Here is a 26,572-nt window from a genome sequence, read left to right as displayed (position 1 = left end):
AGAAAACTCCTGCAAACTACTTTTTAGGGAAAAAAATCCAAATTTTGAATACTCAAGGAGATAGCTTTCTTGTGTGACATTGGAATACACATCTAAAGCCAGAATGGGAAACCACAGTGGCTTTCAAAAACAGAAGATGAAGTTGACCAGTCATTTTCCCCCCCTTAGAACGTGTTTGATTCTGAATTTTGTTTGAATTGTGGCTAGGGGTCCATCCAAAACAAACCTCCACTTTGCTTGGCCCTCAAAATTACCATGAATTTCATTGTCTACACAGATGCAGATGCTGATCTAATTTGTAGCAGCTGCAAAATACTTAATTAAGCTTTTTCTGGCCATTTATGGCTGTCTGCTTCTGTATCACATCATCACTCAGTGCAAGACAGACAAAAGCTTGAGTCTCACACAATTAGCAAGGGGGTGCAATCATATTTTTTGTTTTGGATTGTGCATTTTTTGTCAAAATATCTGAAAATATCACAATACCTTAGTCAGGCGATTCCATTTCTGGAAAAGAGAAGGAATGCACAGCCTAAAAAAAATACTTTTCTAGCTCCCTCACAGCTTTTCCCAAAATGAAAGTGAATCACAGAGAGATTCTCCTTATTCAATGGCAAGCAATCACATGGACAAATAAATGTGGTAAAAAGAATAAAAACGGTGCTCCTTACTTAAATGCTCTTAAATGCTAATTCTGAAGAAATTTATGGAAGCCTTTCCTTTTAGAGATAAGTAGAAGGAACTGCCCTAGCAGAAACTTCTTTAGAAATACCCAGCTAATGGTACAGTGGTTTAAGACTCCTAAAGCTGCATAAATTAACAATGAAATACAAAGTTATCTTCCTCTGCATCAATTCTAAAAGCTGTGAGAGATAGCTCTTCTATATTAGCAAGTGAGTTGAATAGTAAAGATACTGTATTTCTTGGGTGAAGGCTGTTTAATAATCTAGATAGACTTTAATCACAGATGTATTAACCCATACAATAAATTACACTTCCACTAAATGCTTAGCTTTTGAAAAAAAAATCTGATGCTTCTGGATATGAAGATGCAGAATTATCAGACTGATGAACATTAGTTCATGAAAATGACAGCATTTCCAAAATTATTCTTCAAATACATTCCTGTACTTAAACCCTATTAAGATGGGGAATTGATTCTGAATTTCCACTCTAAGCTCATATTTGATCTATTTTTGTATTTTTTGCATGAAAAAAAAAAAAGCCCATTTAGCTTGAAATTTTACCTAATTATGTCAGAAGAGATTGGGGAAGGGACACAAAATTGAAACTAGTTACTGAGATTTGAGTTTGTCTGAGACTAAAGCTTTGCTTGCCAATTTCTTACTAACACTGAAAAACTTCAAAACCCTTGATGCATTTCTTTCAGGCAAGTCCAGACTCACATTTTTGGAGTACTTAAACCTCAGCAAGGGAGAGGTTAGTAGGTTAAATTCTTCCTCTATTACCCTTAAGTAAGATCATGGGCTACAAGACTTACACTGCTAAAACACATATGTATATACATAAACTTTTACATTTGCTAGAACATTGGTGTACCATGATAAGTACATTTGAATGACTTACAGAGAGATAGTGGCTGGTACAGGAACTGAAGTTAGAGCACACTCAAAGATTAATTTTGAGGCAGAAGTTGGATCTGGGTAGTCAGTGACATAGGGCTGAGCTTCCATTTTAGTATCTCATCTCAGCCTGTCAGAGTACACTGGATTTCAACAGACTTCATGGGACTTTGAACACACCATATAAGCTCCACAGCATCCATGCTCCACACCAAGCAGGAGATTTGAGATTTCTATAACTATCAACTTCCTTCAGACTACATGTCAGTCTCATTTTGGAAAAAGAAAAATTTAAAAAGATACATACCTTAAGAATTACTTATTTCTAAAATGTATGTGTAGCAAGAGTAGTTATCACTAGACACAGATTTAATTCTAATATCAGTCTGTGTTGTCATTCACAAAGTGATAAACACTATTTTACACCCTTTAGGACAAATTCAGTAATGTCTAATCTTTGAAAGAAAATTTATTTGTCTATGAAAAAGTTTTCTCCTATCTCTAGTCTGAAAACAGTTTTTAAAAAAATGACAATTAAAAAAGTCTTCGAAAAAATCTTTGGGCAGCTGTTTATGAGATATTTAAAGGACAATAGCAACTTGCAAACTCCAGTTTCAGAAACTGCCTTTAGTAACAATTAAACACTTCAGAATACTAGAACAGGATCAATTTAGTAGAACAAACAAATCCTCTTTTCATTGTTTGCTTTAACGCATTTGGCAGCCTTTTTCCCTCTAAAACCAATCTCTTCCCTGCAAAGGCCCTTGAAAATATCGGCAGGGGAGCATCAAAAATCTACTTAAAAATTATAAATAAATAAATAAATAAATAAATGAATGAATAAATAAAAGGCGATGTAAGGGGAGAGGGGAATTGAAAAGCATCTTTCCAAAAGGCTGGAAACTAACAGATAACGTCCAGTATTAGTCAAACTTCAAGACCTCCCTCTAACCTGACTCACGCCACCACAGGCTTCAACGCCGGCCTGCAGGACATCGGTGTGTCCCGTTCCCAGGACTGCCATGTGCTGCTACAGCTCCCCAGGCCCGGCCCTACGTGCTGGGCCACTCCGGCCCTGTCTGCAGCCCCGGGACCGAGCCCCCTCCCCCGCGGCGGGCTCAGCCTGGCCCTGGGCCGGCAGGACGGAGCCCGGGCTCGGCCGGCACCGCGGGGCTGCGCTCCCGGGGGAGCCCAGAGTGGCGACACGCACTTATCCCAAAGGCCGGAGCCGTGAGCAAAGGCTCTCTCTGAACGGCCTCCGGAGGAGCCCGGTGAGGACAGTTCTGCCGCGGGACGCGGGGCAGGATTCCTCTTCCAGCCTCCCCAGAGCGGCCTTTGGTCGGGACTTCCCGCCCCCCGCTATTCCCGGCCAGCCCCGCACAGCCGCCGCTCCCACCGCCCGGGCCGGGACCACCCGCTCTGGCGTCAGCCGGCGCCCGGCCGCCTTCACGCCGCCCCCGCACCGCCCCCGCACCGCCCCAGCCTCTTCCCGTCGGGCCGGGGACGAGGGAAGGGCGGCGGCCGCGGCATCGGCAGCGAGCGGGCCCCCCCGGCCCTCGGAGCCCCGCCCGGCGCCGGCAGGGCCGCAGGGACGGGCCGGGAGCGGTGTCCTGCCTGCCCCACTCCTCCTGCCCTGCCTCCCGACTGCCCGCAGGGACACCCCAGCACCTAGAAACAGTAATGAGTCAGTAATTAAATGATGAGAAGCCCGCGGTAATGCTGTACGCAGGTGCGAGGGCCTGGGGCAGAGGCCAAAAAGGTCGCCCCTCAAGACCAAGTATTTCTGCTTGGGACCCCCTCTCTCCACAACTACAGATGCAGAGAAAAACGAATATTTGGGGTAAAAAAAGTTCCGCTGGTGCTACCTGGTGTTGCCTTCCTCAAAGCACACCCAAGGAGATCCGTCTCTGGTGTTGGCACCACACGTACCTGCCCTTGATAGAAGGAAAAAAATTAATATGCCGAGCTTTACCACTTTATAATTCACCCTGGCCTTTTAAACAGGCATTTATTAAACAACGAGATGGCTGTGTTTTCCAAAATGCATGTCAAAGCATAAATACTGACTGGAGGATAAGTACAGCCTGCGATCAATAGTGTTGTAATTTTACTGATAGTGTAGCATCCCTAAGGTAGGATTTGGATGGAGTTTATAACAGCTTCTGAAAACATCAAGCTACTTACAAGTAAGATAGGCCTAAGTGCATATCAGTAAAGATTCATATTCTTTTTATAGAAATTACTTCATTAATCTCCTAAAATATATTGAAGGTTTGCATTTTAATAATATGCTACTTTTGTGCTTTTAAACATCCAAGGTGCCGAACAAGAATTGTAAACTGTGAAGTAACTACCATGGGAAAGATTAAGTAAAGCATTGTAGGCGGATGATTTTGACAATAAAGAGGGTGTATGTGGTGAGTATTTAATATTTTTTACTTTTAATATCACCAAGTACTATTTATTATTTTTAGATTTTTGTTCAAAGCAAAAACTTGGAGAGCAAAACTCTACTGTGCTATATACTTACAGGTACACCTGTGACAAAGGCTCTCTGTAATCATTGCATGATGTGTGTGGTGATAACACCATTTTAGTAATGGCATGCCATTTTATTTAAAGTTAATATGTCAGCTGTGTGTACCTTGCAGATATATATTTTTGCAATTAAACGATTTTGCAAAGAATCATGTACATGTCATCTCATTTACAAAGCAATTAATTTGTGCTCCTGGAATACATACCCTGTTATCTTTGAAATTATCTGAGTTTATATCTTTTTGTTCATTATAAAAGCATATGGTTTGAGGGAATATTCTGAATGAATGAAGAACAAATACAGTACTGTTGAATAATCTTGTGGGGTAGATTAATCTATAGCCTCGATTTCTCTCAGGGTGGGTTGCTGTGGCAACCGCCCCAGCTCACTTTAAAATAATTTCATAAAGCTCTCTTCAAGAGCTGCACCCAGCGTGGGCCAAGTTTAAAAGCAGCCAGACATGGGAAGAAGAGTTATACTGTGTTGCTCTTACAAATAGGGAGGTGGTGGAAGAAAGCGAGGTGTAGAGTGGAATGGGTTTGAGCAAAACTTTAAACAGAAAATAGAAACCAAGCTAGCCCAGGGTTAAGATGCAAAGGAGCTGGATCATTTCATAGTAACCTCACTGCTTTTCAGTTTAAACACCATTAAAGGATGTAAGCTGGCAATCTCATTTCTCCTAAGGGAAAAATACGTTCTGCATCCACAAAAGAACAAAAATGGACTTTGATAATCATCTTCAAAGGAAATGCTACCTTGAGGTAATCACACTTGTAATGGAAAGAGATACTTGGATACACACTTTAATAAACCTTTGGAGATCTGATTTTATAATTATTACATTTTGACTGATGTCTCATAGTTTAAGACACTGCATGCCTCAGGTGGTAGATTGGGGAAAAAAAATTGTCAGCAGATCTACACATGGACCGTGGACTGCTGAAAAGCATTGATTTGAGTCTTGTGCCAGAGATTTGAAAAGAGTGCATTTGTGGAAAGTCAGTATATGTACAGACATCAGAACAAAGGCTTTTTACTGTTTGGAATTATTTCAGATTTTTAAATGAAATCAAAGAGAGGGAAACAGAAACACCTAAACGCTTAAAATTATGCTACATAAATTTGTGCCTTGTCTAACCCTGAAATGAGTGACAAATCCTGATCCCTCCCCTTATATCTGTTTGTCCATCTACAATCTGAATCTTGTTTGAAAAATCAAGTTATCTTTTACATGGATTTGAGGAATTGTGCTCATGACAAAAACTTGGCATGGCTTTAAGTTGCTCCAGTATGTGAAGGTCACAACTATAAAAAGATTAGACCACAAGTGCCCACATGGAGGTGTAGTTGAAGTTCTAAACTGCTGTATACTTTTGTTTTCTAAAATATTTGCTTACAGTACTAATTACTTCCAAAATATGACATTGCTCACTTTCTGTCTTGCTAGTTGAAGGGCTGTGTTACCAGCTAACCAGACAGCAGGAAACTTACACATCCTGCATAAAAAATAAAGCAGATGCCAGTCATTTCAAATTAGAGCACAAAAGTTCCAAGTCTTAACATAATTTTCTATTTTTGCCACTAAGAATATACAAATATTACTGGATAGTTGGGTGCCACGCTAGGAGACCAAAATTGTCTGCAGAAGAGGCATAGCAAGGGTGCAACCCGTGTAACTGTTCTGTATTTCTTTCCTGCTGTGCCTCACAGCAGACCTGAGGCTGAGGAAGTATTTCTTTCCCAATGTTTTTCAGGCTCTGCTGCCACTGCTGTGCGTATGTGCCTCTCACCACCGTGTACATGAGCTTGGCTTGTATCTGATTGCCTGGTGGCTCTGGGCACATCAGTATCACTATCATCATTGATGCGGGTACTTTTGTAGTGTGTCACTGCATGGAGAGTCGTGCACTCTCACCCAGACAGACCAGGACGTGGATGAGACCCGCAGTATTCTCTAGGGATTTTGCATTGTGACCAATTGTAGGGTGCTTGTTAGAATTACCTGAGCTTTGTTTTGCTCTGACTGTGCTTTGAGCATTCATGTTTTAAAGAGTACAGTTGAACTGAAAAGGTATTTTTTCACTGTCAAATACTTTGGAAGTAGGTCAGTGGCCCAATGAGATGTTTCTAGGGAAAAAGACTGTGAGACCGAGGACTTGTATTAAAATAACCCAAATAGATATTTATCACTGTGTTTGAATTCAGTCGTTTGGTTTTATCACGTGCACTGTTCCTATTTCCAGTACCTTAATCTATCATAAAAATAATACTCTGTGCCTTTACAAACTCCCCTGCTCCTCCCAAAGGATCATAAAAGTTGGCTATCTGCATAAAAATTTAATAAGTATGATCCAGTTTTACTCACAAATCACTGCATGTGCTAAATCTGGATTCAAACTCAGTACAGTCCTTTCAGTCCGGTTTTAGAAGCAACTGAACCTATTAAAAAAAAAAAAAAAAAAAAAAAAAAAAAAAGGAGCCCTGTCCACACACAGCGTGCTCTCAGTGCTGCATTTCTGCGGGTAAGTCTGATATGAGCCCGTCTCCAGCGGCCGCCCGTGTCCGGGAGGTGCCCGGGATGGCCGGGAGGAGAAGGCGGCTGCGCCGGAGCCGCTCCCGGCCGCGGGACCAGCAGCCGGAGGAGTTGGGAAAGTTGGGCTGCTCGGCAGAGGCAGGGCGCGGGAGGGGGAGCCCAGCCGAGGTGCGAGGGGCTGGGCAGGAGGTCTCGGGGGGCGGGGGCAAGTGCCGGAGGACTGCAGCCAGCCCCGCTGCGCTCCGGAGGCTGCGCAGGGTCCGCGCCCTCCGGGCTGCGCCGGCGGCCGGGGGCCGGCTGCCCCCTCCCGGCGCCCGCCCCGCCCCGCCGGAGGCGAAGCCGCTCCGGAGGTGCCGCCTCGGGGGCGCCGGGGATGCCACACGCGGGGACGCTCCCAGCCCTGGGCTCCGCCGGTGCCCGGGTGCGGCGGGCTCGGGCCGCGACCCGCCGCAGATGCGCCGCCGCGGGCGGTGCGCGCCCCCGGGTCCGCGCTCCCGCCTTCCCTCCGCACGCCGTGGTACCTCGCCGGGAGGGGGAAAACACGCACCGGCTCGCCGCCTTGTCTTCGCTTTGTATAATAAAGGATGTCATTAGGTTTGCGTGTGGCATATGCCATTACCCCCACCGTAAAACTAAAATTAGCAAAATGTCAGGAATGGAAAGATTGATTCGCCCAAGATGCAATTATCATTTAAAAAGTGCTTGATTGAGGTGCTGATGCTCGGTGATTTATTCTGCATACCATATACATAATTAAAGTAGTGTAGTAGAGCAATTTATCAATCTAGTTTAGACTAGAGGGGCAAGGAGCTGCTGCCGCTGCTGCCGCTGCTCTATGTTTGTTTTATTAAAACGCTTTCCAGATCTGATCCCGCCCCTTTTTTGCAAGAATGAAACTGATTATTTCTCCAGCTCGGGAGGAGAGAGTCATTCGTTTGGGATTGTGGGAGAGGTAGAGAAATAGAGACACGGAGAAAGAGAAGAAAAAGGAGGAAGAGAGAGAAGCAGAAAAGGACACCTCATCAGGCGTGTAGTTTGAATCCCTTTCTCGCCTCCCCCTTCCCCTTCGCGATGTTACAAAGGCTGTGAGCTATTCGCCTTTTCCCATTCGCCTGCTGTCACTTCCTTCCTGGACGATCTCAGGACGAGTCCGGTTACTTTTAATCCGACCAGCAGCTCAGCCACTTTCTCCTCCTCCACGCTGCACACACGCGCACCACACACACACACACCCCAGGCATCTTCTGGCTGCTTATTGGATTGACTTTGAAGGTTGTGTGTGTGATTCAAGGCGGCTGCATGTTGAACCAGGTGGTGAATATTCAAGACTGGAAGAAGTAAAGGGATTTTTTTCTTTTTCCTGTGAAAGGAAAATATCTGAAGGACTAGTCTGATCAGCCAAACTGCTTACTGTTTACAATGTAAGTACATGTGAAATTCAGCGTCGGAATAAAATACAGTGGACATGGTACAAAAGCCCTAGGTGCGTTTCCTATCGCATTTGAAGAATGTATGTCATTTTACGTGAACTGGGGTTGAGGTTGCTTGCAGACTTTTAGTGTGTGATTGTGCAGTTGCTTAGAAGTAACTTGTTTAAAAAGTAACAGTTAAATCTCTGTCTAGTAAATTATTGCAGACTTGTCTCTATCAGTGTCCTAAGTGTTTAAACTTTGATGAAGTTAGTTTACATAATTTATGTGCTTGATGTTATGAAGTATTGGAAGCTTATTTGATTTAGATGGTTCTTAGTTGATTTAAAAGCTATGACCTTGTAGTGCTTGCACTCTGATTTATCAAACTAAGGAAACAATCCAGTTTCAGTGAAATGCTCTTAAACTTCGTTGTATCACAGGCTCTTCAGTCTTGAGTTTAGGTAGTGCATGCTTCCAAGTGTTCAACTTTGTACATCTTTCATCTAAATTACTTACATTTGAGATGGAAAGACCCCTTGCATTTTTGTGGGAACTTAAGTAATGTTCTGCAAACCACTTTTGGAACAGTATGCTTTGGTCTTTGCACAGTACTTTGAGTAATCTTTAAAATTTTTAACACAAAGGAATAGAGCTAATCAGAATTGCAGAACTAACTAACATAATTGCAGTACAATCACTTACGGGCTAAAATAAAGTTTAATGTAAATGAGAGACAAGATTATTGTTGTAATATATAATTTTAATACTTATTATTTCCCATAAAATTTAGTGTGACCTTCTGTGAGCCTGAAAAACAAAACAAGTATAAAAACAAGCTAATCATCCCCTTTCCAAAATATTAATAATGATAATAATAATAATGATATGCAACATGGTACAAAACAAAACTTAATCATTGTGGGTTTCTATGCATTTTATAGAAAAGTTCTATTTTCTTTATAATTTGTAATGGTTATTATTACCAAATAACTACATGCTTAGACAAATACTGTAATATACAATTTAAGACTAAAGGTTTAAGAGAATTAAACAGAGAAAGGCACTTTATCAGATCTTTGCTGGTTATCAGAAAAGAATAGATTTGACATAAAATTTTCCTTGCACATATCTGACAATCACTTTAATGGCAAATGTCCTAGTTTCATGTCTTTACTTTAAAATACCTATAAAATTAATGATAAAAAAATTTATTTCAGAAGCAACTTCTTATTTAGAAGACTAGATTTGTTTTATTGACACTTTCCTGGCTATTGTGTTTGAAGAGTAAAGCTGTTTATATGGAGTATAATCACTAATCCCTAGAGGCTTGGCAGGGCATGAAAATATTACCACCTGTGAACCAGTACTCCAGCACCTCTGTATTGCATACATACTAATTTTCAGTTCAAATGATGTCATATAGTTCAAATGATGTCATATGGTTTCTCTGGGAATTTATTATTTTGTGAACTGTTTTATTACAGGATTTCAAGAACCTTACTTTAAATCCGAAACCCGCAAAATTTTCTTACTTTATTAGTTTTCTTAAAATATCCATTGTATTATTCTTTCTGTATTAATGAATACATAAGTCATAATGAGCCTACCCTGAAATACCTGCCCACACTCATGTCCTTTTGGAAGTAATAGAAAGACTTCTGGAAGAACAACTTAAGACAATGGCCCTTAGTCCAGGTGTCTGTGTTCCTGGTTGTACATATACTTTTATTTGAAAAACTTGTTGTTCATATATATTTATACTAATATGCTCTACATAGTATAGAAGAAGATAGTATAGAAGTATAGAGAAGATAGTTCTGGGACCTGAACATGGAAAGGTTCTTTCAAGCAGGGAGTTTTTACATAGCTAGTCCCACTGGCAATGCTGAGACTACTTTTTGCTGAGAAAATGAGTAAGTCACAGTGATAACAGTTTACAGGATCAGGACCCAAAGAGACTAAACCTCTTGCTTGTCTCAAAGCTTTCATAGCACAAACATGTAAAGAATGTCACTTTTAATGTCCTATAAAAGAATGTAGGGATGAGATACTGTCTGTATACTCTTAAGATTATTTGACCAAGAAAAAAGGAAAATTAAATTTAAGAGCATTGTTAAAATTGGTACTAAATGATAAATGTGTGGAGATTAAATAAGTGTTTTACAGTCATGTTCCTGAGCTTCTAGTTTTGGACCATAATAAGAAAAATGGTTCAAATACATTCTTACTGTGAATTTTATTACAATATTGAATCCAGAACTTTCTTTCCTTTTTTTAAATATTTCATCTACCTTCAACATGTATATTCAAAATCAGAAATATCTTTCTTAAATGGTATTTAAAAAAAACCCCAAACCTATAACGTTACTGACAAAGAGAAATTAAGCTTCCTGAGGCTTTTCACAAAAGTTTGCTTAGGAAATATTTTGGTAACTCATTATTCAGTAGATTAAAGTAATGATATAGAAACTTAGGAATTGAGCAGGAGTTGTTAATAGAATACTTTTGCCAACTTAATTTATTTTAATTTTACATTTCTGTATAACAGGTTACTTTATTCTTGACCAAGATAGTTAATTTCATCTTCAGAGACAGCTGAAGTTATTTCTACATTTCATTAAGGAAGAAGTCATTAATTGTTACTAGGTTCTTGAAAGAAAATGCTTGGTGTTTCATGTATTAGGGTACACTTTTACCTGTTTGATAAAATTACTCACATGTGCACAATAATTTTTCCAAAAATCAAGTTAGGTGTGTTGGTATTTTTTTGAGAACACTGGTGATGGAGAGGAATCTACATAAGCTGTTTTGTAATTTCAAAAAGTTTATAGTCCTTGCTTCAGCATCCTAAATAATTACCAAAATACTTATATTTGTAATGCATCTTAAGTTTTTTAATTTTGTTATTTGATATCAGCAGAGAGATTTTGCTATATCCTCATCTAGGCTCTGTAATGACTTAGGTACAAAATATTTTAAAAATTACATATTTAATTCTGAAAGCTAGAAAACTTCAAGCTTAACAGCAGAGTTAGAATTCTGATGTTTAAAAAGGATAAAAATAAGATTTTGGATCCTGATTCAGAAGCAAAATGGGTTCAGAAGAACTTTGGTCAGCAAACTCTGATGGTGCAAGTGAAAAATTGAAAAATTGAATTTTAAAACTATTTTTAGAAGTAATTACTTGAGTCCTCTGACCAGCTTTAAGGTCATTTTCTTAGAACTGGTGATCAATGATACATGTGGACTGGTGATTAAAAGCCAGTGTCTTCAGCCCTCCACTTTAATGTCACTGTCTCATTGACTGCAGTGCAGTAGAGGTTGTCTGTTCACTGAGATCTGTCATCTTTAGGAAATCAGACCAGCTTATAGGGGCGATTCACAAAACCAACAGTGACAACAAAGTCTTATGTGCCTTACAAAAGAAGGATTAGGCAATTCACGTGTCATTTTGATTGGGCAGCGATAAAAGCTGATTGCTGCAGCACACCAAGATGCACTTCAATTTTAAGTGATTATTATATGAGACAACTATAACTCTGTTGCTTAGTCATTGTTAAATGCAATTTGGAGCAAGGAAAGCTCATTTTGACGTTACTGGAATTTGTTTGACTTTATAGTGAAAGTACAGCCACTTGTAGCATTGTAACACAAATTTTATAAAAACTTTTTAATACACCACTTTGGGGAAATACAGTTAAAATGTGGTAGATTATTGTTCTTGGACTTTTTTTAAAGATATTTGTTAAGATATTATTCTGTAATTGCATTAAAATTACCTAGGCTCTAAAAAGTGCCTAGGACTATACTGAATTCACTGTACTTAACTACATTAAGAACTTAGAAGCAGAGGAGGGTGCCTAAAATGTGTCAGGGTTTTACAGATTTATCAAAAATCATAATACTGAACAACAGCTAAGCAATCGTACTTTATTCTATTATTTTTCAAAATGTAACGTGTTGTAAAACTATTATTTGTGTTGCATGTGTGTAGTCTGATTTGAAAATAGCCAAGAAATTAAATGCTGTCCCTATATTATTAAAGATGTCATTTATCAGTGAGAATAGAGTTCTTCCTATTTGCGTAATTTAGTTATAAGGTACAGCATTTAATAGTTAGAAGTATGAAAGTAGAAAGCTGATAACTCCTATGATTATTTCATACAATATTTCAAAAGAACTCCTTTTTTTACCCGACTGATGCCTCCTAGTGTTTCACATAATAAAACAGTAATGAGTCAACCATAAATGTAAACATTGTTCTTTCATTTTCTTCATCTTATGTGGTGCATAAAATTAATATTTATGTATTTAATTTTGTATGTGTTATTTTAATCAGACAGGAAACTCACATAAATTCAGATGTCTCATTTTAATGGATATTGAAGATGCATTTCTATTCTTTCACTACAGCTTTGCCTAGCCGTGTTTTGAAAAGTTTAAGTTATATAGAGTATGTTTTCTTTTTCTCCTTTTGTTTCATATGTGCACTAAAAAAATTCTCAACAACATATTATGAGGCTTGAGCAGGAATTCTAAAAAAATTTGCTAGCATGATGCTTTGAAAAGTGAGCCCTCAAAATAGGCAATAAATGCAGTTATTTGAAGTATCCTAAGGGACCTCAGAGCCAAGTAAGATGAAAAACACTGGTCTGCGACATGCTTGCTCTCAACAGTCCTCAAAGAATAGTCATCGTATTTTGTAGCTGTTCCTGATTATTTTACTGTTCTATGAGCAAGAAAACTCTATTAAGACATTTTTCAAATTCACAAAATGTGCACCTTATTTTTTTTAGCTGCATATGGATGATCAGTACTTCTGAAAAAGAGTTCGTGTGCATAAAATATTGAAGTGGTAAAGACAGTGTCCTTTTCTTACAAGTGCAGTCTGGTCATATAACTCCTGAATGCCTCAAACCCACATTCAGCTCTATTATACAACAGTAGAATTTTTTACCTTTTACTTTATTGAAGAGTTTAATTTTCAAAAAGTTATCTAGCATCAATGTGACAAAACAAAACCTTTGGGCCTCAGCTGTATATTGGATCTGTCAGGTATACTCTTACAAAGAAGCAGCCAAGACTGAGAATACTCTTACACAAATAATGCCACAGTTTTATGTACAGTATGGAGTCAATTCAGTGAAAATTGAAAAGGAAATAAAGCCTGTTATTCTAAAACTTTCAAGAAAAACAGTGAAATTCCCTGGCTCTTATTCTGTTCAAGACATTTTAAGGAGAAATAAAGTCAGTTTGCAATTAAAAATCAAAGTTTAACGGTTAGTATGAGTAGCCAAAATTTGAGTCTTCTTTTCAATGCACATATGATAAATTAAGGGGCCTACTTACAGAAAAATTCTGACTGAAATCAGAGAGTTAAATCTATATATGCAAATCTCAGTAATGGGAATTAGTATTTGATTTTAGAACATTTAAAAAATGCATATTTTAGGATTATGTTTTGCCATCAGTCTTGTTAATGTAACATTTCTCTCCCAGTAGTTTTAAAGTGCAAAGAGATCTTTTTGAGATCAGTGATTTATTTAACCCAAGAAAAATCATGTAGAAGCCAATCCTTTAAACTTCCTTGCATCTTGAAAGTATTTCAAAGTATGTAAATGACACCTGTTATTCTGTCAGGAAAGTTAACATGATATTGATAGGATTTTCTGATATAGTTACATTGCAGCTTGCATTGTGAAGAGTATGCAAATGTGGCAGAAAAATAGAAGGAAGCATAGCAAAAAGGATCTTTGTGTCATTTCAAGTGTAGGACTGATACGCTGAAATACTGCCCAACAGAACCCCACCCAGTATTTTTCCCTTTTTTTTTTTTTTTTTTTTTTTTTTTTTTAAACAACTAAATAAATTTAGATTCCAGAGATATGTCCTAGGAAAGCCTACACTTATATTATCTGACTTAAAACAAGTTCTGGACAAATTGTCTGAGAATTATTTTAGTACTGTATGGACTATACTGTATGGCACAATATGGATTCAATAATCACACCAGTGAGGTCTGATGGACTATGCCCCATTTGTAATCCCCTGAACAGGTGTTTTAGCAGTTACCTGCTCCAGCAGGGTAGATATACTTATTTCTGCCTTCTAGCACCTTCCCCGATATTGGAAGCCTGCAAGATTTCGAGTGAAGAGTGCTCCAGAGATCTTGGCCAGTACAGCTGGTCCTGGAAGTCAGTCAGTATCTGCTTCCTTCATTTAAGCTAACCATAAGGCAGCCCGCAGATTAAGGACAGAATTGAACAGATGGCACAAAGCTCCTCTGCCTCCTTTTCCCAGGTTATAAGGCTGGTATGAAACTTAGATTCAAATCTAACAAGTCTTATCTTACTCTTCTTTCTTCAACTGTATAATTGATTACATGAAGTTTATCATAAAAATTATTAACCAAGTACCAGTGCAAGAATTCACCTTAAATATTGCCATCTCTTATTTCTCATGCTGTAAGTGACAAAAGTATAACTGAATTAGAAGGTCTAAGTGAACAGAATTAGAAACAACATTATTTATGTTTGCTTTTATAGATATAGGATGCATGCCACTTGTGGAAACTATGCTCAGTTAAATTTCACTATTTACTTTTAAGTTGTCAATCAATAGCTGTTAGCAAAGTATGTACAAAGGGCAAGGAGGAAGGCTTGTGAAATTGTTTATAAAACACATCAGCACAAGTCCACAAAGTGCAGAACACTATCCACGTGGAACATTAATTTTAGTAACAAAAAAAAAACCCCAAGCAACACAGTAGCATGTACTATTTATTTGATTTTGAATAATATTCTTCCCCCTAGCGAGAAAAGATTTTGATATGATGTTATATATGAAATAATAGTGCATTTTTAACCAGATAGTTTAGATATTGTTGGATCATCATAGAAATTATAGTGTTTCAGAACATATTCACCCTGTAAGAAGCTTGACTGCAGCACTTTTCATTCAAAAATTCAATATGGACCTCTAAATGAGTACTGTTTTGAATCATTTCATCGGACTTGGGTGGAAAAGCTGTCCCTAAAGATCGGGAATAGGAGGAGAGGAGCGCATTGTAGACAAACAGGACACTGAGGTTCTGTGATCATCCTATGATGCTGGCCCATGTGTGTCCTTCAGCTTCACATTTTAGCCTCAGAATTTTACTGCCAAGAACTCTCTTTATATGGCTGTATCCCATGGGAATGCCTAGGCAACTACTATAAAAAATGTTAATAGTCTGGGGATATTCTGTGAAACCAGCAGGAGACAGTATGTTCTCTAGACTTAGCCTCAGGGCTGCTTTATGTCTGTCCATCTGTGTCCTGAATACGTTTCTGCTTATACTGAGTATGATAAGTGGGAAAACAGCAATTGAGGAGGAAGGCTTTTAGGAAGGTTAAGAAGAATGTGGATATGGTCTATTTAGTAAGATGGGATACAGTGGAGGAGAGGGGACAATACATGTTAGTCAAACTTAAACCTTAATCTTGCAGAAATTTTTCATTAAAAATTCCTGTTGAAGTGTATATAATTAATCTTGCTGTGAATAATCTTCAGTTGTTGCAGACAGAGCTCAACATGATTTGTCTTAATAATTGTTGATTGAAATATGTTGTATAGCTGTAAGGAATGATTTTTGGAACAGTATTTGATGAGAACCTATTTTGCAAACAGAATCTTGGGGAAATCATCAGTTTTCCCTTCATCTTGTTTATATGTATAAGATGGGGACAAAGAAATGATATAGCAGAAGAATGAGAAAAAATCCCTGTTACGACCCCAGTGCAATCTACAAAGTGTGTGAATATGTATACTTACTAAACTTCTTCATGGCACAGTTTTTATTTCAGTATACTGAGCCAGAAAATGCATCAATGCAGTTATACAAAATGTATAACTTTATCCAAAACACACATAAGAAATTTTAGAAATTATAAATATAACCATAAAGGTTGGTTAGAGCGAATGAACTGGTATGATCATTTAAAACTGAAACAAATTTCATTCATGTTCTTGAGTAATCACATTTAAAAAACTATAGCCCAGGCTAGTAGTCTTAGTTATATGGTGTGTGGTTAACAATTTGAAATAATATAAATTTACATTCAAAATGTGTATCAAATGGAAAATAGTTTTCCAGTTTACTCTTTAAACATGATTAAATGATCACCAAGCTACATAAATGAAGTGAACTTCCTATAATTATAGCTATATCCTTGGTAGGTAGAAATCTGTATATTTTCACAAGAAATCTGCATATTTTCACCACTAGGATCTGGTGTTTCTATTTTATTGTTGATGCTGCCATAAAAAAGATTATGTATAGGATAGAAAGAGAAGAATGTTCTACATTTCCTGTAATATTGGCATACAAGTTGGACTAATATTTTTGTGGGTTTTCCAAAAATTGTTATCGACAAAGCAAAATGAGAATCTATTTTCAATACATGTTCCAGTATTTAAATGATCAAGAACCTTGCATTCAGTTCAGTTATGCTTCCAGTAGATAGTGTCACAGGCTCCAGTAGATAGTGTCACAGGCTTAGTATTACACTCAGTGGTAACCTGCAAAATAGTTGTCTAGAAAGCATCCTTGTGAGTGCTCTCTTTTATGGAATTTCATGTTTTTAAAAATTGCATAAGGGGTGATGCAGCGATGATAGGCATAATGCAAATCATTATGATAGAAAAAAAGCAAGCAATAGAAAAACTACTATTTTTGCATAACATTCTTAATGCTATTAGGATTATTTCCCTGTTTCTACTCATGTAGTAATACACATAGCTGAGGGTGCAAGGATTTCTCAATGGACGCAGAGTGTGTTTTTAATTTAAATTTTTTCTTGTCAATAAATAACAGTAAGAAACAATATACCATGCAACAAAGAGGCATGACAAAAAAGAAAGACATTCTGCTATGGTTTTAGGAGCAGTACTTGTCATGTATTACCATTGTCCACCATCTAGACAAATGGTGATTTTCTTGAGCTACTTTTTATTACAAGTCTCTAAAAGTCACCACTGTAAAACAGTAGCACTCTGTTCTACCACATTTCTATGTATATGATTACAGGCAAACCTGTCATGAGACCATCACTTATTTGACTACTCCAACAGGATACGGAGTAATACTTCTACAGATATCTGATAAAAACTAATTTTGAGAATAGTCAGGAAGAAAGTATTTGTTCACTCCTTTTGCTTTACCATTTTCCAAATGTGATCAGAAAGAGGAAGTTATTCCACTAATGGATCAGAAGATTGCTCTATAAATTAAATACCATTCTAAAAATACAGCTCCCATGCTGATAGGTATAAATTCAAAATACAATGTGGATATATCAAGAAGGCCTCTTTAAAATCACAAGGAATCTAAAGATGCATAGACTTGTGAGATTTTGATGATGGCAATTTATGAGAGAAAGAATCACCAGCATTCTATTTTCCTGTGTTGGTCTACATCCTATTCTTACATGCAGAATAGTTAAATAAATACCCGCTATTATCGTCTTCACAAAGACCATTTTGAATATATCATGATCAAAACTAAAGCTAAAATACAAGCTTTCTACTGAAAAAGTGAACATACGGCACATTCAGTTTCAAAGTGTACTCCAAATTTTGAATAATTTTCTTGAATGTAATAATTGCCAGTACTAAATGCAACCCATCGGTTTCAATTTCGAAGGAGAGCATGGAGGAGAATCTTTCAATATGAATTCCAAAACCTAAAAATATTGGGAGGATTTTAAAAATGTTATGTTTGTCCTTAATGTACAATTCAGTAATTATCATCTCCCAAGAGATACATGAACTTTATTTGAGGCAACAGATGCAAGGTAAAGAAATTGCAAGTGAAGGGCAGAAGCTTAAAAACAGTCTAATACATGGAGTATAAAAAAAAGGACTCAGAAGCCCCAAATGTAAATTTTAAATGGAACTGCAAACTTCTTTTTTTTTTTGGTGCAAGTCTGTTATGAAATTTTCGAGTAGTACGAAACTATCAACTTTACTAAAACCTTAAATTTGTGCTAGAATGTAATAAAAAAATAAAAAACTTACTTAGGGCAACATCTAAAAGGGGAATTTAGGTTTTACTTTGCTGTGTACTGGTGTCTACCAGAATCCACATCCCCAGATTAAATCTATAAATTGTTTATGAACACTGGTTGAATTTTTATGGCACAAATTCAAGAATTGTGAAACCTGCTTGGAAAGACTTCCTACTCTTAACATAGAGCAGTTAATGGTAAAATCTGTCATCCATTGGTTATAGAATATTCTAGGAGAAAGGTGTTCCTAATTTCCAAATGTGAGGCAGTTACATTTTTGTATAGGTAATGAAATAGTCATCGAATGACGGACTGTAATTGAGTCATATTTAACTGGAATGCCATAGTTTCTTGCCTATTGAGTTAGTCTCTTATTCTCTTTTATCTCTCTTACTAAAAAATGCAAGCCTTTCTGTTTCTAGTCTGTAATATAGCCTTAAACTAGTTTAAACAACCAGTTCCATGCCATCTTTGCTATTGCATTGTCTGAAAAGTTTGATTTTACTTTATAAAATAAAATGTATAAGAAAAAAGTTCTTTTGATTTTACCTTTATGCAAGTGCATTCATCTAAATACATAAAACTAGATTATAAATACATCTGTGACTTTCATAATTTTTAGTGACCTTATAATTTTTAGTGACCTCATTCTTTCATTTGAGTTTACTTTTGAACAGATACATACTATGCCTAATGAAGCTCTGAAATCTAGGATAAGAGTTAGAAACATGAAGAGGTGTTTGAATATGATGACAGTGAGCATACTGTAAGTGACTAATGAATTGATTATGGGTTGGCTGAGACAGGAAGTACAGCTCCAGGGTGTGATAAATCTCTCAGTCTACCTAAGAGTGTTTAATAAATCTGTATGAGAAAAAGTAGTTCAAAAATAACCATTTTTTGCATATTCTCTCTCATCTTCACACCCAGAGTTTGGGTGGTCCTTTAGGAAAGACCTTGTGGCCTAGCATGCATGACTCTTCAGCCAGTTTCTTGTATAGTTAATGTGCCTGTTGAATATGTGGGTGTGAGTCGAAAGCTGATTTCTGGACCCCATTATTATGCTTGAATTAATGAAGAAGAGTAAGAACTCTGGCTAAAAAGTTGTGTAGATCTTGACTAGTCTTGTGTAGGTCTTGACTAGTATTTATCCAAGAGCTTGAAGCTGCTCATAAGTTATAAAAACATGCTGCTTTTTCCTTTTCTTTTACTAAAATTCAGAAGTTCTGATCTCACAAATATGAAGACAACTTACATCCAAATATAATAATATATTTATTTAAGAGTATTTAAGATGTAAGTAAATACATGACACTATGTTCTTGGCTCATGTATTCCAGCATAACTTCACTGACTTGATGACCTACTAAAAACTGCTTAATATACAGAATTCATGCTGTTAATTAACATCCACCTCTTTTTCTCAGTTCTGCTCTGACTCTTTTTCCAGATTCTTTAGAAAAAAAGGTACCATTTGAATAGAACATTTCAAAAGAAGCTCTTCTTATCCTCTCTTCTGGACCACCCTGGGAAGAATGTATAAAGATTTACCACTTCTTTGATCAAGAATGTTATAAGCAGACTTAAACAGTTTTGAAAGTCCCTCTTGGGGTTTAAAGGGTGTACACGTGTGCTTGCCATTCACACATCCTGAAGTGAGATGGAATGTGAAGGTACATTTTATGTTTTCCTAGAGCTGTTCTCAGATTAGGAGAGTGTACCTCAGCTTCTGTCTACTAGATGTTAATTGTGTTACGTAACAATCCGTATGGGTTTTATAAAGTCCAAATCATTCCATTTTTCTAATGTGACTCTGAAGTACTTTCAGAGTACCAAATAATCACTGTAGATGGAATATATACAGGCTGAGACTGCTGGCTTCATGACACTTCCAGGAGCTCCAGATTACTTGAGGTGCTCAGACCATTAGGTGTTGTATGAGTCTTTACTCAGCTGGCAGTCCAGTTTTATTCCTGATATATAAGACAAAACTGTGTGTAAAACATCAGAGCAAAATTTAGAAGTTTGTCCTTGTTATTGGAACACTATTTTCATAAAAAAGGCAGGAAGACAGGCAGGGAGGAAGGGAGGAAAGAAGGAAGGCAGGCAGGCAGGAAGGAAGGAAGGAAGGAAGGAAGGAAGGAAGGAAGGAAGGAAGGAAGGAAGGAAGGAAGGAAGGAAGGAAGGAAGGAAGGAAGGAGCGATCTTATTTGGTCTTACCCTCAAGTATTTGGTCTGTCTTCAATTAACCAAAAGGGAAACAATGTAAATTACTTAACAGCTGAAGTAAAAGATTTTACAGATTCATCAGAATTTGTAAATTTTTTCCTGAGAACAGGCATGCAGTTCTGATGCCATGATGAGTCAATACCTGGAAAGTGCTTTTTACTGTTACTGAAGATCAAGTTCTTTTATGTGAGAATACATATTTGCCACCATTTGAGGTGGTAGTTCTGTAGTGACGACTGTAAGTCATTGATTCTTTTTAGAGCCATCTTGGGTTCTCGATCCATACGTTCAAGTGAAACTTGAGAAGATGCAAGCAGCAATAGCAAAGCCAACTCAGTCACTCTTTATGCTAATTCAAGTTGTCAGATGCCCTAGTCCTGTAATGCTAGAGTACTAGCAGGTTATTTGTTTAGTATTGATTTTAGGTATAATGCTACTTTTGTCTGAGAGCATAGCGAAGCAGAGGAAGGATATTCTAACATCAATGATGGGAGCTTGGATTTGGGCAGTGTGGAATTAACTCTTCCAGAACCCCTTTTAGATGACTGTGAGGATTTCTCCTTGCTCATGCATCAATTCCCTGTCTGTAGAATGAGATGGTATTTCTCTGAGGCTGATTTTGTGTGACCCAGGCACTGTGGTAACGGTGTCCATGTGAGTACCATAGGGAGTAAACAAGGCAATGGAGACTATAAATATGTAGTGGCTTTTAGAGAGTTACAGTCTAAAGCAAAGCAAGAGATAACTTCACTTTTGCTAGAAATCCATTTTAATTAAAGTTTAGAACTTTCTACTTCTTTCTGTCCATTTTTCTTCTACTTCTTTAGTAGTTGTGCCAAGGTATCCATGTGTGTTTCTTCCACTGTCATCTGGCTCATTCCCAGCAGATGCACACAATCTGTTTTGCTGTCATTGACAAGGCTCAGTTTATGAAAAAAATGTGGCAGAACATGCTGCTGTAGTCACTTATACAAGATTCTCTTTTCTAAGTAACTGAGAAGAAATTCATTCTTTTTATTTTTTTTACATATTGTTCAATCTTCAATCATAGGGTTTTATCCAGGCTACTTTGCATTGGGTTAAACAAGGTGTTTGTTTAATATTTTAGCTTTCTTTTTTAATTCTTACTCTGTAAAATTAAAATTTGCCAAAAATATGTATATAGAAATCACCACAGAATGTGGATAGATCTCAATTTCAAGCAGCGGCAGTAATTCTGGCAATTATGTAGTTTTCCCAACTATTTTAGACAATATTATAATGTTTCTTTTAGATTTTATAATATAAATACAAATTTTTGAATTTATAAATAGTCCTGATCATCCAAAGACGTGCACTCTTAAGTATCCTGAATAAATATGGATTATACAAAAGGATTTTTTATAAGGGAATAATGTGTTCCTTCTCATGCAAAGTTCTAGTCAGTAAGAGGCTGAGTAGAAACAAATCAAAAAATGAAAATTTTTACTTCATTGCCTACAGAATAACACTCTAAACCTTTATTTTATCACTTATTATGATATTTTGGTAACAGGTCCTAACACAGATTAGGGCCTATTGTGCGTGGTGCTTTGCAAAAAGGCATTAATGAACAGTTCCAGCTTTGGCCTTAACAGCATGAACAAACAGGATAGTAAAAAAGAAGGTAGACTGAAAGAAATTAAGATTTTTTTACTATTGTGAATGTCTTACCCTTCTTCTCCGTGTTAAATAGGAGGACTTGGTGTAAGTAATTAAATTTTATGGAAGGTATCTAACCAGAAAAATACTGTTTATTAGATGATGTTGATTAGGTGATTGTCTTCACCAAAGAAAAAAATAATCAACAGCTCAAATTTTGTGTTCTTTCTTTGCTGCTTTCTATCCCAGTCTCTATCCCAGTGAAGGCAGGGATGACAACAGCCATTTCCACACTGGTCTACTAAGGTTACAGCCTAAGCCATTAAAACCTGCTAATATTAAATATGTATGGGCATTCAACATGTTTATTAAAAAACAGAATTTGTTTTACCATCTGATATTGCCTGTAATCCTTTTATTTTGATCTAAATTTTCTCTTTGAATTGTACTTTGTTCTGATGGGTTGACAGCTCTGGCTTCTTTTTTTTTTTTTTTTATTCTACAACTAAAAGAAAAAAATCTTCAACAGCTAGAATCTCCATTAATTGTGCAAATTGAAAACTAGTTTAGTGAGCCTTGTGTCTTGTTCTGGCTTTGAAATATCTGCATATATACATTAACATAAACTAAATAAACTAAATTTTGAACAATATTTTTAGAATGTATTTTTAAACACAAGTTCATTTGGGAAATGCTTATAACTCTGAATTTACATTGTTGTCCTTCACATAGTTGCAGATTTTTCACCATTGATAGATTATTATGCTAAAAAGGCTGTCTGGAAATAAGCGACAGTGGTAGACTGACATGTTAACTAGGCTTCTGGTTTTTCTGTATAATTGTTTCTTATGATCATGTACATATATTTATACATATGTACATATATGTGTGTGTATGTGTTTTTTATAAATATATATGGCTTTCGAACTATGATTGCACGCTGCTGGGTGTGGCTTAAATTGTAAATAACACTGTCAAAATGTCTCTTCACAGTCAGACCTCAAAAAAATCAGTCCATGAACACGTGGTGGTTTTTCTCCATATATATACAGTTACTATATAAAATTAAAGTCTTTCTTCCATTGTTCTAAACTTAAAATCCTCTGTATTATGGGGTTAGAAATACAGTATTTTTTAGTGAATTGTTTGTATGTGCCTTTATATATCTCGGTGTATTCCGGTATCAAAAAAAAAAAAAAAAAAAAAGTTAGAATACCAAACATAATTTCTCTTGATTTTATAGACAGGTTGAATTAAAAGATGACTGTACCCCTAGTTTTCCATTATAATATTTTTATTTGCTTGTATGTTTTCTGAGGGGAGTATTTTGGTATTTCGGGGAGGTCTATTACAAGCTAGACCTTCAAGGTTTCTGGAAATAATGTCGACTTTTTAATTAGTCCTAAAATTACTTTAGGATGGTATTTGTTAATGTAGGCATTTCTAGGAGACAAGCATCAGTGTATCAGTTATCACATATAATATAAAAAGCAGACAGAGAAAATAGGGTCCTCAGATGATTTCTTTTACTACCTCTATGCATTGATTGCTAGGCTCAGTTTAACTCCAAAAATATTGTTATGACTCAGCTATTACCCTTTTAAGACCAAGATTACAGCACACCTATTAGTTGTTACGGGCAGCAAGAAGTGAAAGGGATAATTTAATAAATTTCTAAAATACTAGAAATTATATCCTTATATTGAGAATTGACGCTTCTCCAAAGTGTCAGGAAAGATGGCATAGACCAAATGAGTATAGAATGTAACAGTTTATGTCACCTGTCAACCTTGATTTGTTTTAAAGCACTCTGTTTTAAATTTAAGCATATAATAAACTGCAGCTTAGCATAGCAATATATTGCTTTTAGTTCTAAATACTAAACATCAGAATCCCAAAACCATTTGCCTGGTATTTCATTATCCTACTTGGAATTTGACATGGTAAAAAAGATTAAATTTATACACATCCAGACTGGACAAAATAGATGATAAATTCCAAAGCTGAAGACTTTCTGTACAGAACTCTATTAACCTTGAGCATTTTCAGATTCTGTTTCAGACTTCAGTGCTGTAGAAATTTAACAAGTAAGAGCATACAAAGTAAAGAGGGTTTTTCAGGGTTTTTTTCATTTTACGTAGCTGATAACTCTCCATGAGAAAGCAAAGAAACACAAAAAAATCATAAGAGAATTGGTCAAATAATTGGCAGAAAAGCAGTAGGCTGAGCTGCTTTTTCGGAGATGCTGAAGATTTTAATTTACATAAAATAGAATACTTAGTTTTGTATTCCATTTGTTTTCATCACTACTGAAAAGGGACTAGTATTTTCAGTCTCTCAGGGATGTTTCAGGGATAAACATTGATACTGAAGTGATACTATGCAGATATCTGTGTATCTTCAGATAAGCCAATATATAGAATAGGTCAGTAAATCCTGTATACATTTCCATCTTACACTTCAACAGTAACATAAATGACTTGAAGATATCATTAAAGGTATCAGTTGTGTGTATGATTATACACTGGGAAATTAAAGTATAATTAATATTATAAGATACATTTTCTTGCTCTTAAGGAAGTAGAACAGTTGAGGCTTTTTCCCATGAAAATATTTTCCAGTGTCTTGCCAGTAGCATGTTTCCAGTGGGAGAATCACTCTCTCTGGTTGGCTGAAGCAGATTTTTTCCCTGTATCAGGCTAGATGTGGACTTTTCATGAGCAGAAACAACCTATTTTTGTGATGTGAGCTGGCCTCAAAAATGTATTATTCATAGAGCATGGTTCTTCACCAGTAATGATAGCTTGAGCTAGTACTGCCCCTGGTGAAAGCACTGTTTGTGTGGGGAATTTTTTTCTTTATAAAAATACACATATCCTTTTTTTAATCTGTTTGCCTCCAGATGCAGGACAAACACATTACTCAAGAAAAAATTATACTTATCCCCAGTCTAAGAGAGAAGGGGACTGTCTGGATGGAGACAGAACTGACCACTGACTCTTACACGGCACACAGAATTGCTGTGGTGTGCAGTCATGCTACATCTGCCTAAATCTCAGAAGTTATGTGCATTTATGCAGTGCATAAGATACCTTACAAATTATTAATTTTGAATCCCATCACAATATTGAACATAAAAAAAATATGTACAAAAATCAGTTATTTGGTCAATTCTATTATGGCCTCTGTCTCTGTTACAATTTTCTCTTGGCAAAAATATCAACCGTATTTTAATTATAAAGTTATTATTTTGAAGAAAAATACTGTAAATTTGAGTGTGCTTTTTTGTGTTATTCAGAAAATTTAAGCCCGTTGACAGTGTTAATATGACTGAGGAGAAAGCAGCTCTTTGGTTGTAACACTTCTAAATTATCTTGTATTGAGCGTAATTGACAAAGCTATTAATACTGTTGGGTTTTTTTTGTTTTTTTTTTTTAATTGGAAATATCATTAAGCTTTCAAATACACGGTCTCCATAACTGTTCCATTTTTTTATTTCTGTTATCTAAAAATGTAAAAATAAGAATATAAAGATCTTTGTTGTTTTGAAGGTCTTATAATTCCATTTTAGTTTGTTTGAAAACATAAGTGTGAAAATATGAAATGTAAGTAGGTGAAAATATAATGTATATTATATCTTTCTGATTGCGTACATTTGATGTGATGGAACAAAACCTCTCTCTTCAGTATGTTATTAGAAATACCAATTTCAATTACAATCCACTGTATAACTCTACTTTCATTATGTTTCTATGATAAGTCAGCAGTAAGACATAGAACTCTGATTCTGAAAAAAAAATTCAAGCCAAGAAATCTCTTATTCAAATGCTCAGTTAAATAATTTGCATACCAGTTAGAATCAAGCCTATACCAGATGCACTGGGCAATTCAAGCACTGAAGGATTCTGTTGAATGAGAAGACCCAGGGAATTTCTGAAGCTAAGAAGAGAAACTGTTGCAAGAAGGTAAAGCAGATAAGGAACATGCAATCTCTTGTCAACAGGATCACTTTCAAATCTACAATATTTCCTTTATTTTTATAATGTTTATCTATATATGGCATACAAGGCAGAGAATTTTTCTTCTCTTCCTATAACCAGAAGCTGGGTTATGGACAGAAATATTCTAAATCTTAAAATAATGTATATTATTTTATAATAATATATAATTTGGATATTTTTAAAAAAGAAGGCTAAGCAGCAAGTTTTTATCATCAAAAATATTTTGTCCGCTACAGCTTTCAGTCAGACCTTCTGCACACAGTAGCTTCTCAGAAAGCCAAGACACTGTAGCTATTTCAGCATTATATTAAGCTAATATTTTCTTTCCCTAAATACCCACTGTTACATAATAACATTGAAACATGGTCAACTTGTTTATACAAACTTATCTGAGAAATCTCTTCCTTTAAGCAGTAAGGCCAGGTGACTGTGGAAGGTCTTTTGCTGAGTAAAGAGAGTTTGTCTGGTTTTGGTTTCGTTCCCTATGTTGCTTAATAAAAAAAATATATGAGCAGATTTGTGCAGTTTCTATTCTGAATTGAAGTGTACAAAGACATTCTATGAAAGCCATTTCTCTTCCTAAAACTGGACTAGTGGTACAGGCTTAGT

At 36.5% G+C, this 26,572-nt stretch overlaps 1 protein-coding gene across 15 annotated transcripts in view; it reads left to right on the top strand.

Annotated features, from left to right (window-relative positions):
• MEF2C (myocyte enhancer factor 2C) overlaps positions 1 to 26,572 on the top strand; it is a 135,027-nt gene that overhangs the window by 5,992 nt on the left and 102,463 nt on the right. For 9 of the 15 annotated variants that reach the window (XM_083883247.1, XM_083883244.1, XM_083883240.1 and 6 more), the window contains exon 1: positions 7,574 to 8,076. The gene's annotated coding sequence lies outside the window, so the exon portion shown is untranslated. Of the gene's footprint in view, positions 1 to 3,901; positions 4,001 to 7,573; positions 8,077 to 8,098; positions 8,139 to 19,734; positions 19,787 to 25,825; positions 25,928 to 26,572 lie in introns of those variants that run through there. The other 6 variants (XM_083883246.1, XM_083883245.1, XM_083883249.1 and 3 more) reach the window with 5 other exon arrangements.

The sequence above is a fragment of the Zosterops lateralis genome (assembly GCF_965231275.1).
Source record: "Zosterops lateralis genome assembly, chromosome: Z".
In the NCBI taxonomy this organism is placed as follows: Eukaryota; Metazoa; Chordata; class Aves; order Passeriformes; family Zosteropidae; genus Zosterops; species Zosterops lateralis.
The sequence above is the reverse complement of the archived record's forward strand: the minus strand, read 5'-3'. Positions and strand labels throughout refer to the sequence as shown.